Source organism: Heliangelus exortis, chromosome W (assembly GCF_036169615.1).
Source record: "Heliangelus exortis chromosome W, bHelExo1.hap1, whole genome shotgun sequence".
Classification (NCBI taxonomy): Eukaryota; Metazoa; Chordata; class Aves; order Apodiformes; family Trochilidae; genus Heliangelus; species Heliangelus exortis.
Window position 1 is genome coordinate 1185598 of NC_092453.1, and position 10810 is coordinate 1196407.

Genomic DNA, 10810 nt, shown 5'->3' on the forward strand with positions numbered 1-10810 from the left:
TTCCCCAGAGCAGCCCTTCATAGTGCTGTGCTTTGTAGTTGTAGCTACAAGGGCGTTGATAACACACCAATGCTTTACCTATGGAAGCACCACAGCTGCCATTCAGACCAACTGTTCTCTGCTACCACAGCCCTCCTCACCAGAAAAGGGATAGCGACAGGGCCTTAACACACGGCCGTTGATAAAAGTGCTCCAAAGGGAACGCGATGCTTCCAACACGTTGCGCTCCGCCAAAACCACCCTTGTACGGCACGCCTGTAGCGTCACACGCACTATTTTTCAAAGTTTAAGCAGCAGCAGTAGCCTCTACGCACCGCCTTTACGTATGTTTGCATACCACTTCCAAAGAGCTAAGAGCTTGCTTCCTACAAGACCCAGGACACTGCTAAGCGGTTCCAGCATCACGCTTCAAATGATCGGGCAAATCACTACCTATACACAGAACGCTGTTAACGGGACGAAACGTTCCACATACTTACACTCCGGGGAGGCACCAGTTCTACTCGGGGAACTATTTCCCCCAGCAACACGCACAAGACAGATGTGATATCCCCATCCTCTATCTTTATTGTGTAATTGCCGCTCAAAGCCTTCGTTACCTTCCACAGACACATGCCACAAAACATCACACCTCAACAGTGCCTAGATTGGCAACGGGCAACAGACAAAAGACCATTCAGTGGGCATTTGTACACGTGCGGCAACTCTCGTGGTGCAAAACTCTTAGCCTGGCGGACAGCCCGACTGACGGCCACCCAAAATACGTAGATGTACGCGACAGACAGACCGCCCACCCTCGGGCCCTTCATCCACAACTGTCCGGAATCCCTTGGTCAGGCCCAGGTGAGCAGCACGCTTCTCAACAATGATCATTAAAGGACCAAGAAGCTGGAGAAGGAAGTACAAAACCATAAATAAATTCAGAAATAAAATAAAAAGCCACACACAAAGAGGGGAGAGGGCAGGAAGGGAAGGAATCAGAGCAGGGAACCCCACAGAGAAACCACTTAGCCAATTCCTAGCAATTCAACCATTGTGCTTGAAATTACCACCTCTCCCTCTGCAACTGACACTTTCCAAGGAAAGATACAAACACCGGTTATGCACACTACTATAGGAGAGGAAAAATAAACAAACCAAACCCAGCCATGCCATTTTTTCCAAGCGAGACAGTAACGGACTACAAAGCACCCACAGAACCTACGTTTGTCTCCGGGTTGAAGCCCCCATTAATACTTCAGGCAAAATACCCAGTTCTGCTGGAAAATAAACTTGAGGCTGCCTTTTGCGTGCGTTTACAAAGTCTTCGAACTTGACTTTTACCTATAAAAGCAAAGCACCCAGCACCTCTCAACCAGATTCCCCCTTCCTCCCTCACCCCTGACCTGCCACAAACCCCAAGCCCTCTCCTCCCTATTACAACAAGTACTACTAACTCTTACTCTAGACCATGACGACAGGCATCAGACTGCGCTCCAAAACAACACTGCATTTTGCACCTGAAGCACATACCCTGCCATGAGCATTGCTTTACAACACTGCTTTTAGTCAAAACGCTCAATTCCCTTACAAGCTAGAGGCAAAGGACTATAGCGGCAGAAAACCCAAAACAGCCTACCACGCCCTATCGAGAGCAAAAGGGGGGATGGCAAAAGAGTCTAGGAAATGAGGAACTAATCACGGGTACAGCCGAGCATCCGGAAAGCTTCCCAGTACTTACAGAATCACCACAATCTTCTGCTTCAGATAACCTCATACTTGGCTCCTTCGGCATGACTAGGAAAAGCATCGGAGTTGGGGTGAAAGGTTATGGGACGTGAGGCACTGTTGGAAGAGCAAACGGTTAAAACCTGACCGGCTTCAGAGAAAGGTAATACAGCTCAAGCAAACCAACATGCCCCACTGAACTCGTACAGCAACAGATTAATAGATACCCCAAACGCAAGCCGAAACGTTGATTATCTTGCGCCTCATTAATGCTTTCTACGCGCAGAATACAACGCATTTACAGAGCCCCCTCCACAACCGGAATTCGGCACACAAGACGATGGGGGTAAGGAGACGGGCCAGTACTTCAGATAAGCGACCGCCGGTAGGTTTTAGGTTGGCTTGATCGATTCCTAGAGCAGCTTTTCGATTCAATGCCGTCCACGCAGAGGCACGACAGGAGACAAAGGCATTAACCGAATCGGCAAAGAACTTAGTGAAGTGGACCATCAGCGGACGTTCGTTCTCCCTGGAGCTCAAGTATTGAACAAAAGCACGTGAAACCTCTATGACGCTCTCTCTTACGAAGCGCATCCTTAAAACCTGCATTTCTCCTACGGAGAACCAACTCATTACGGTCACGGGGCTAGGAACCGAGGCGAGACGGACAGCACCAGCAACCCAGAAGGCGCCGCAGCAGTCGGGGAGGTGGAAACAGGGAACGAGCACCTAAAAGAGCGCGAGGTTGTAGGGATAGCGCAGTACAGAGCTCCACAACCCAGAGACACCCCGCCCCTCCCTCTTCCCTCCCTCCCGCTTCCCGACCCCCCAAACACTCACCCGCAGCAACGACGGCACCCGCCCTGCCGCGCACCCGGACCTCAGCTCAGGGTGCTTGCGAGCGCGGGGGGAGGGGAAGAGGAAAGGAAGACAAAGGGAACAGCAAAGGAACCGGGGCGGGCGGGGGGGAACCGCTCACGGAGAAAAGCCGCGGCTACCACCTCGTCCTCGTAAATGACGTTGCAGGGGATGCGCCTTTCCGAAGGCAGCTGCGGCAAAACCCGACCGACCGGACACCCAAGTCTCTCCTCAGTCACAACGACCAGTCCCGTCCCCGCGCGTCCTCCACTCGGCCAGGCCCTCCGCGGCACCCATTGGGCCGCCAGATCGCCGCCGCCCGATCCCGCAGGGCGATTCGCTGTCTCGCCTGTCCTTGGCGCTGGTCCCCGCCCTCGTCCACCCCGTGCTCTCGGGACGCGGAAGGATCCGATCTGGGGATGGAGGGAGAAAACTTTGACTTTGGGCGAGTCCGCCGAGGGATCCGTGCCGTGTAGTGCTGCCACCCTGGGGGCGGGCAACGAGGTCACAGAAGAGGCCGCTGTAGCTACAAGTACCATGTTTTCTTATTTATTACCGCATCGAGTCCACCCCACACGTGCTTCTGGCTTTTTCCTCCTCCTCCTGCTGCTGCTGCTGCTGCTCCCTTCAGGCAAAAGGCTGCTGTTGAGAGGCCAGGGCAGGCCTTGCCCTTTCAGAACATTTCACACAACACACCAGAAGTTCCTCTAAATTCTTCCCTGTGAAAGCCCCGCTCCCGTGGCGGACGTCTCTAAGCTGAACACCTCCTGGGAGAAAATAAAATACAAAGCGTGTGTTCAGCACTGGTGGCTTGAGGGCAGGAGGGCAGATCAAGATAGGATTTGCCCTAGCCTGGGCAGGAGGCTTTGAGAAAAAGAGGCAGTGCCCCCAAGGGTGGCCTTCGGTGCCCTGCATCCCCGGGTGTAACAATTTACATATAAAGTTATATTTGTTCATTTAACCTATGTGACTTTGTTTATAAAATAGAAGTATTTACCGCAAAGTTATGTACCAAAAACATTGTGTGACTGTGACAAATTGTAGTAACTTACATATAATGTTTGTTCATTTAACCTAAGTAGAAAATTTTTAGTGCATTTACTTATAAAGGCAAGATAGAAGTAGTGAAAGAAGATAAGGATGTTAACTGCAGAATGTACTTTAGAGAGAAAAAGTGTATTGTGACAAAATGCTGTGTAATCATGTTTAAACGTTCTTATAGATAACCTTTGTAGAAAGGGGTTAACCAAAACACAGGATGTGTCTGCATAAGAAGAATTAGTATTGTCGGCTGTGTCTGCTCAAGAAGAATTAGTATCGTCGACAGATTTTGAGCTTTCCCAGCAACATCGGGCTCACACGGCCATAAAGGACTATAAATACCCAAGAAACTTTAAGGAAGTCGCACCGTCTCGAGGAGCAGAGACTCCCGAGTGCCCAGCGCTGTTATTGCTTGTTGTTACTTGCTATTAAATTCCGATTGATTCATTAATTGGTGTGTCCTGGTCAATTGTATGGGATATAATTTATAACACGGGGAGAGGGAACAATTTGATTGGCCTACACAACTGCACCGTAACACGCATAAACCCCACTTTCCTCTACATCGGGCTAAGGCGATCCTTAGCTTTCTTTGCGGCAAGGACACATTGTCGGCTCCTGTTCAACTTGACGTCCATCAGGAGTGCCCCTCCCACGTCCTTTTCTGCAAAGCTTCTTTCCAGCCTGTCGGCCTCCAGCATCTACTGGTGCCTGGGGTTGTTCCTTCCCAGGGGCGGGACTGAAAAAGAGAAAGATCCCGACAGGATTAACTCCTGTAAGGAGAGGACATCAGGCCAAGCTGTTTGTGTGAATTTACTTTATGTAGAATTAAAACTTGTAATATCTTTGTATTCATAACTAGTAGAATTCAGGGTTAAACTGAGAAAAGAAGTGAACAAAGCAGCTGAAACAGGTCAAGACCCTAACAGGATTAACTTCTGTCTTGGAGATAGTTAGAAGTATAAATCTTGGCACCGCCAAGATTAGCTAGGCACTGGGGGAGTGTAAACATCTGCACGGAAGACAGATAAGGCTGCCATTACCAGCAGATAAGGGGAAGATAATTGCAAGGGTCCAATTAACAAGAGGATGAAGTCATTGAAAGCAAGAAAGGTAAAAAGTTCAACCCTGAGGAAGACTTTGTTACTTCATCTGAAGACCCCCAAAGACCCTGAAACATATCCCCAAAAGACGACTCCGCCCAGACTCCGCCTGTTATAAATATTATGATTACATGTTGCTATCCCATGAATATGTATGCAAGGATGATGTAACCTCCCCTTTTAATGTATAAATACCCTAACCCTTTCCCTTAACCCTCGGAACTCTTTGTCCAGCGAGAGCTGGGGGTTCCCCGGATCCGCAAATAAATACCTTTGCTGTTTAAAGGCTTAAAACTCTGTCTCTAAACAGTTTTATTAGGCCTTTTGGGCTTCAATTTGGCGACCGCGGCAGGACTGGACTCCGTCGTGCCGTGATCCAGGGATCCGGGGACGCTTTTGGGGCCCCCCCGACGAATTCTGTCGGATAAGCCTCCCCTACTCCCTTGGCTCCTACGCGCCGATGGACACCAGACCTTCCTCATACTGAAAAGGTATTTATATATATATTTGTTTGGGTTTTGAGGCCCCCAGGGTTTACAGGGACGCGGGGGACGCCTCCAGGCTGACGGATTGGAGTCCAGTCTAGCGCTGAGTTCCTCCCTCTCCGGGGTTCAGATCCCCAGGAGAATTGAAGTTCATTCACAGCAGTGGGAAGGTACACTCTCTGTGTTGCATCGTGTTGATAAAGGGTTTTTGGTAATGCTGTGGTTCATATGATCATATGGTGATTGATGATTATGTTATTCTGTTATACTGCTTGCAAGTAATCTAAGAGTTTGACTGGTTACGCGTCCCTGCCGAAGAAGTTTTAGCTTTCTCTTCGGGGGGGTCGCGGTGAGTTATTTGCCGCAACTCCGGCAGGTATTCGTGGTTTATAGCGGCATCTTGTGACCGTAGGCGGTAAAGCAACGTGTAAGGTTTTGTGCAAAATTTTACCTGTGCAAAGTTTTGACTGAAAGTGCGTGTGTGAGTGATTGAGACGCAATTTAATTGCGAAGCAAGTGCGGAGTCCCGATTTGCGTTTCCGTGTCACCCGCGAGGGGGCCGGCCAGAGACGGACGAAGCGAGTGGTGTGAAAGTGGATTGTTAAAACAGAATAAGAAGTGCGCTTGAATGCTAGAATAAGTCGAGTAAGGTGTTGAAATTGTAAGTTGCTGAGATCTGAATAGAATTTGGTAATCCAGAAAGGGCCCCCACAGTTGTAACCTCCTGACTAGGCATAATGGGGACTGAACAGAGTAAGGAAATTAATGCTAAAACCCCCTTGGGATGCATTCTAAAACATTGGAAAGGAATAGGTGGAATTCCGGGGAGAAATATAAGGAAAAAGACACTTGTGAAATATTGCCAAGATTGGTGGCCTCTGTATAAGCTAGGTGATGGAGAAAAATGGCCACCACATGGAAGTTTAAACTATAATACCATCCTACAACTTCTGCTGTTTCTCCGTAGAAAGCAAAAGTGGGATGAAGTGATGTATGCAGACATGTTCTTTACCTTAAGGGATAAGCCAGAATGGCAAAAAGATAATGGAATAAATGTAACACCTTAAGATCCCTTTGTTCTAGCACTAGAACGGGATCAGAAAAACAGCAAGTCAGAGGAACGCTGTTGTGATGCGTGTAGCATAGGGAAACGATGCCTTAAGCTGAAAGAAAAAAATAGTGAAGCGGAAAGTACCATTAGCCTCCAAGAATATCAGCCTCTCGTGCCCGGATGTGGAATACCACTGCCAATGTCACAACAGGAAAGCAGCAGTAGCTCCGCAGAATTGGGAAGCGAGAAAAGAGAGGAATTGAAAAGTGTGCCGCAAAAGCCAGTAGGGGGAGACAAAGACGAAGAGAAAGCCTCACAGGAGACAGGGAAAAGGATGAAGAAGAGAGAGAATAGAGCAGACACTGAAAATCTGGGAGATGATCCCGGAGAAGGGACTAGCCATTCATATTATACAAGGGCGACCGAGCGAAAGGAAAAGGAAAGGGAGGCAGAAATGGCAAAGATAGGAGAAGAAAGGGTAAAATTGGAAATAGAGAAAGTGAGACTAGAAGCAGAGAAAGCTAAGGTAGAAGCCAGAGCTGAGGCAGAGAGGGCAAAATTAGGAGCAGAGAAAGCTAGGGTAGAGGCTAAAGCCTCTAAATCACTACCTATACACAGAACGCTGTTAACGGGACGAAACGTTCCACATACTTACACTCCGGGGAGGCACCAGTTCTACTCGGGGAACTATTTCCCCCAGCAACACGCACAAGACAGACGTGATATCCCCATCCTCTATCTTTATTGTGTAATTGCCGCTCAAAGCCTTCGTTACCTTCCACAGACACATGCCACAAAACATCACACCTCAACAGTGCCTAGATTGACAACGGGCAACAGACAAAAATCCATTCAGTGGCCATTTGTAGACGTGCGGCAACTCTCGTGGTGAAAAACTCTTAGCCGGGCGGACAGCCCGACTGACCGCCACCCAGAATACGTAGATGTACGCGACAGACAGACCGCCCACCCTCGGGCCCTTCATCCACAACTGTCCGGAATCCCTTGGTCAGGCCCAGGTGAGCAGCATGCTTCTCAACAACGATCATTAAAGGACCAAGAAGCTGGAGAAGGAAGTACAAAACCATAAATAAATTCAGAAATAAAATAAAAAGCCACACACAAAGAGGGGAGAGGGCAGGAAGGGAAGGAATCAGAGCAGGGAACCCCACAGAGAAACCACTTAGCCAATTCCTAGCAATTCAACCATTGCGCTTCAAACTACCACCTCTCCCTCTGCAACTGACACTTTCCAAGGAAAGATACAAACACCGGTTATGCACACTACTATAGGAGAGGAAAAATAAACAAACCAAACCCAGCCATGCCATTTTTTCCAAGCGAGACAGTAACGGACTACAAAGCACCCACAGAACCTACGTTTGTCTCCGGGTTGAAGCCCCCATTAATACTTCAGGCAAAATACCCAGTTCTGCTGGAAAATAAACTTGAGGCTGCCTTTTGCGTGCGTTTACAAAGTCTTCGAACTTGACTTTTACCTATAAAAGCAAAGCACCCAGCACCTCTCAACCAGATTCCCCCTTCCTCCCTCACCCCTGACCTGCCACAAACCCCAAGCCCTCTCCTCCCTATTACAACAAGTACTACTAACTCTTACTCTAGACCATGACGACAGGCATCAGACTGCGCTCCAAAACAACACTGCATTTTGCACCTGAAGCACATACCCTGCCATGAGCATTGCTTTACAACACTGCTTTTAGTCAAAACGCTCAATTCCCTTACAAGCTAGAGGCAAAGGACTATAGCGGCAGAAAACCCAAAACAGCCTACCACGCCCTATCGAGAGCAAAAGGGGGGATGGCAAAAGAGTCTAGGAAATGAGGAACTAATCACGGGTACAGCCGAGCGTCCGGAAAGCTTCCCAGTACTTACAGAATCACCACAATCTTCTGCTTCAGATAACCTCATACTTGGCTCCTTCGGCATGACTAGGAAAAGCATCGGAGTTGGGGTGAAAGGTTATGGGACGTGAGGCACTGTTGGAAGAGCAAACGGTTAAAACCTGACCGGCTTCAGAGAAAGGTAATACAGCTCAAGAAAACCAACATGCCCCACTGAACTCGTACAGCAACAGATTAATAGATACCCCAAACGCAAGCCGAAACGTTGATTATCTTGCGCCTCATTAATGCTTTCTACGCGCAGAATACAACGCATTTACAGAGCCCCCTCCACAACCGGAATTCGGCACACAAGACGATGGGGGTAAGGAGACGGGCCAGTACTTCAGATAAGCGACCGCCGGTAGGTTTTAGGTTGGCTTGATCGATTCCTAGAGCAGCTTTTCGATTCAATGCCGTCCACGCAGAGGCACGACAGGAGACAAAGGCATTAACCGAATCGGCAAAGAACTTAGTGAAGTGGACCATCAGCGGACGTTCGTTCTCCCTGGAGCTCAAGTATTGAACAAAAGCACGTGAAACCTCTATGACGCTCTCTCTTACGAAGCGCATCCTTAAAACCTGCATTTCTCCTACGGAGAACCAACTCATTACGGTCACGGGGCTAGGAACCGAGGCGAGACGGACAGCACCAGCAACCCAGAAGGCGCCGCAGCAGTCGGGGAGGTGGAAACAGGGAACGAGCACCTAAAAGAGCGCGAGGTTGTAGGGATAGCGCAGTACAGAGCTCCACAACCCAGAGACACCCCGCCCCTCCCTCTTCCCTCCCTCCCTCCCTCCCGCTTCCCGACCCCCCAAACACTCACCCGCAGCAACGACGGCACCCGCCCTGCCGCGCACCCGGACCTCAGCTCAGGGTGCTTGCGAGCGCGGGGGGAGGGGAAGAGGAAAGGAAGACAAAGGGAACAGCAAAGGAACCGGGGCGGGCGGGGGGGAACCGCTCACGGAGAAAAGCCGCGGCTACCACCTCGTCCTCGTAAATGACGTTGCAGGGGATGCGCCTTTCCGAAGGCAGCTGCGGCAAAACCCGACCGACCGGACACCCAAGTCTCTCCTCAGCCACAACGACCAGTCCCGTCCCCGCGCGTCCTCCACTCGGCCAGGCCCTCCGCGGCACCCATTGGGCCGCCAGATCGCCGCCGCCCGATCCCGCAGGGCGATTCGCTGTCTCGCCTGTCCTTGGCGCTGGTCCCCGCCCTCGTCCACCCCGTGCTCTCGGGACGCGGAAGGATCCGATCTGGGGATGGAGGGAGAAAACTTTGACTTTGGGCGAGTCCGCCGAGGGATCCGTGCCGTGTAGTGCTGCCACCCTGGGGGCGGGCAACGAGGTCACAGAAGAGGCCGCTGTAGCTACAAGTACCATGTTTTCTTATTTATTACCGCATCGAGTCCACCCCACACGTGCTTCTGGCTTTTTCCTCCTCCTCCTGCTGCTGCTGCTGCTGCTGCTGCTCCCTCCAGGCAAAAGGCTGCTGTTGAGAGGCCAGGGCAGGCCTTGCCCTTTCAGAACATTTCACACAACACACCAGAAGTTCCTCTAAATTCTTCCCTGTGAAAGCCCCGCTCCCGTGGCGGACGTCTCTAAGCTGAACACCTCCTGGGAGAAAATAAAATACAAAGCGTGTGTTCAGCACTGGTGGCTTCAGGGCAGGAGGGCAGATCAAGATAGGATTTGCCCTAGCCTGGGCAGGAGGCTTTGAGAAAAAGAGGCAGTGCCCCCAAGGGTGGCCTTCGGTGCCCTGCATCCCCAGGGAGAGGGAACAATTTGATTGGCCTACGCAGCTGCACCGTAACACGCATAAACCCCGCTTATCCTCTACATCGGGGTGTTAAAAAACACCGAAACTCAATATTCTGTTAATGGTTTAATTATTTAATTAATAAAATTGCATTAAGCAAAACAGCGCTGGGTGCACGCAGAGTCTCCGCTCCACTCCCGCTCCACTCCCACGCACAACCCCTAAAACTCTGGAATTACCTTTTTTTTTTAATTATAATTTTATGCTTATTCAAAAGAAGGTGGGTTGACATACATATTCATAGGATTACATCATGCCATTATAATATTCATGATAGGCGGAGTCTGGGCGGAGGCTTCTTTTGGGGAGATATCCGGGAGGGGGGGGTTGTCAGAGGGTCTTTGGATGAAGTAAGAGGTCTTCCTCAAGCTTGAACTTGCTACCTTTCTTGATTTCGCTCACTTCATTATATTGTTACAAGGCGATATCAGACCCTAGCCGTAACTTTCCCCTTATCTGCTGGTTGTGACATCTTTATGTTCTTTTTGTGCAGATGTTCACATTTCTTTGGTGCCTAGTTAGCCTTGGCAGTGTCTTGTTTTAAGAACAGGGCCTACACTTTTAATTATCTTTGAGACAGAAGTTAGCCTCGTTAGGGCCTTGTTTTGTTCACACTGTTTCAGTGGAAAATTACATGCCTTAACTGCTTTGTCTAGCCCCCTATTCACTTCTTTCTCAGTTTAATTCTTTCCTGAATTTTACTGGTTAGGAATACAAATTCATCAACATATATTACAATCCCCTGTTTTCTTTTTCATAATCATTTATGAATTTGTATTCCTTTTAACAACTCTCTTCTTCAGAGCTTGAGGATGCATAAGTATGACACAAGTTGCACCCA

The 10810-nt window shown here is 49.5% G+C and overlaps 3 long non-coding RNA genes across 3 annotated transcripts; 1 reads left to right on the forward strand and 2 right to left on the reverse strand.

Annotated features, from left to right (window-relative positions):
- Nucleotides 1-798: 798 nt before the first annotated feature.
- Nucleotides 799-2793, reverse strand: LOC139789215 (uncharacterized). The gene is made up of 4 exons (XR_011723075.1): nt 2548-2793; nt 1935-2436; nt 1721-1824; nt 799-888 (listed from the first exon to the last, which is right to left on the reverse strand). It is a non-coding gene; the product is annotated as an uncharacterized lncRNA (long non-coding RNA).
- Nucleotides 2794-4313: 1520 nt separating this feature from the next.
- Nucleotides 4314-5003, forward strand: LOC139789194 (uncharacterized). Its single transcript, XR_011723065.1, has 2 exons — nt 4314-4565; nt 4667-5003. It is a non-coding gene; the product is annotated as an uncharacterized lncRNA (long non-coding RNA).
- Nucleotides 5004-7219: 2216 nt separating this feature from the next.
- LOC139789210 (uncharacterized) lies at nt 7220-9340 on the reverse strand. Its single transcript, XR_011723072.1, has 4 exons — nt 8977-9340; nt 8356-8857; nt 8142-8245; nt 7220-7309 (listed from the first exon to the last, which is right to left on the reverse strand). It is a non-coding gene; the product is annotated as an uncharacterized lncRNA (long non-coding RNA).
- Between the last annotated feature and the right edge of the window lie 1470 nt (nt 9341-10810).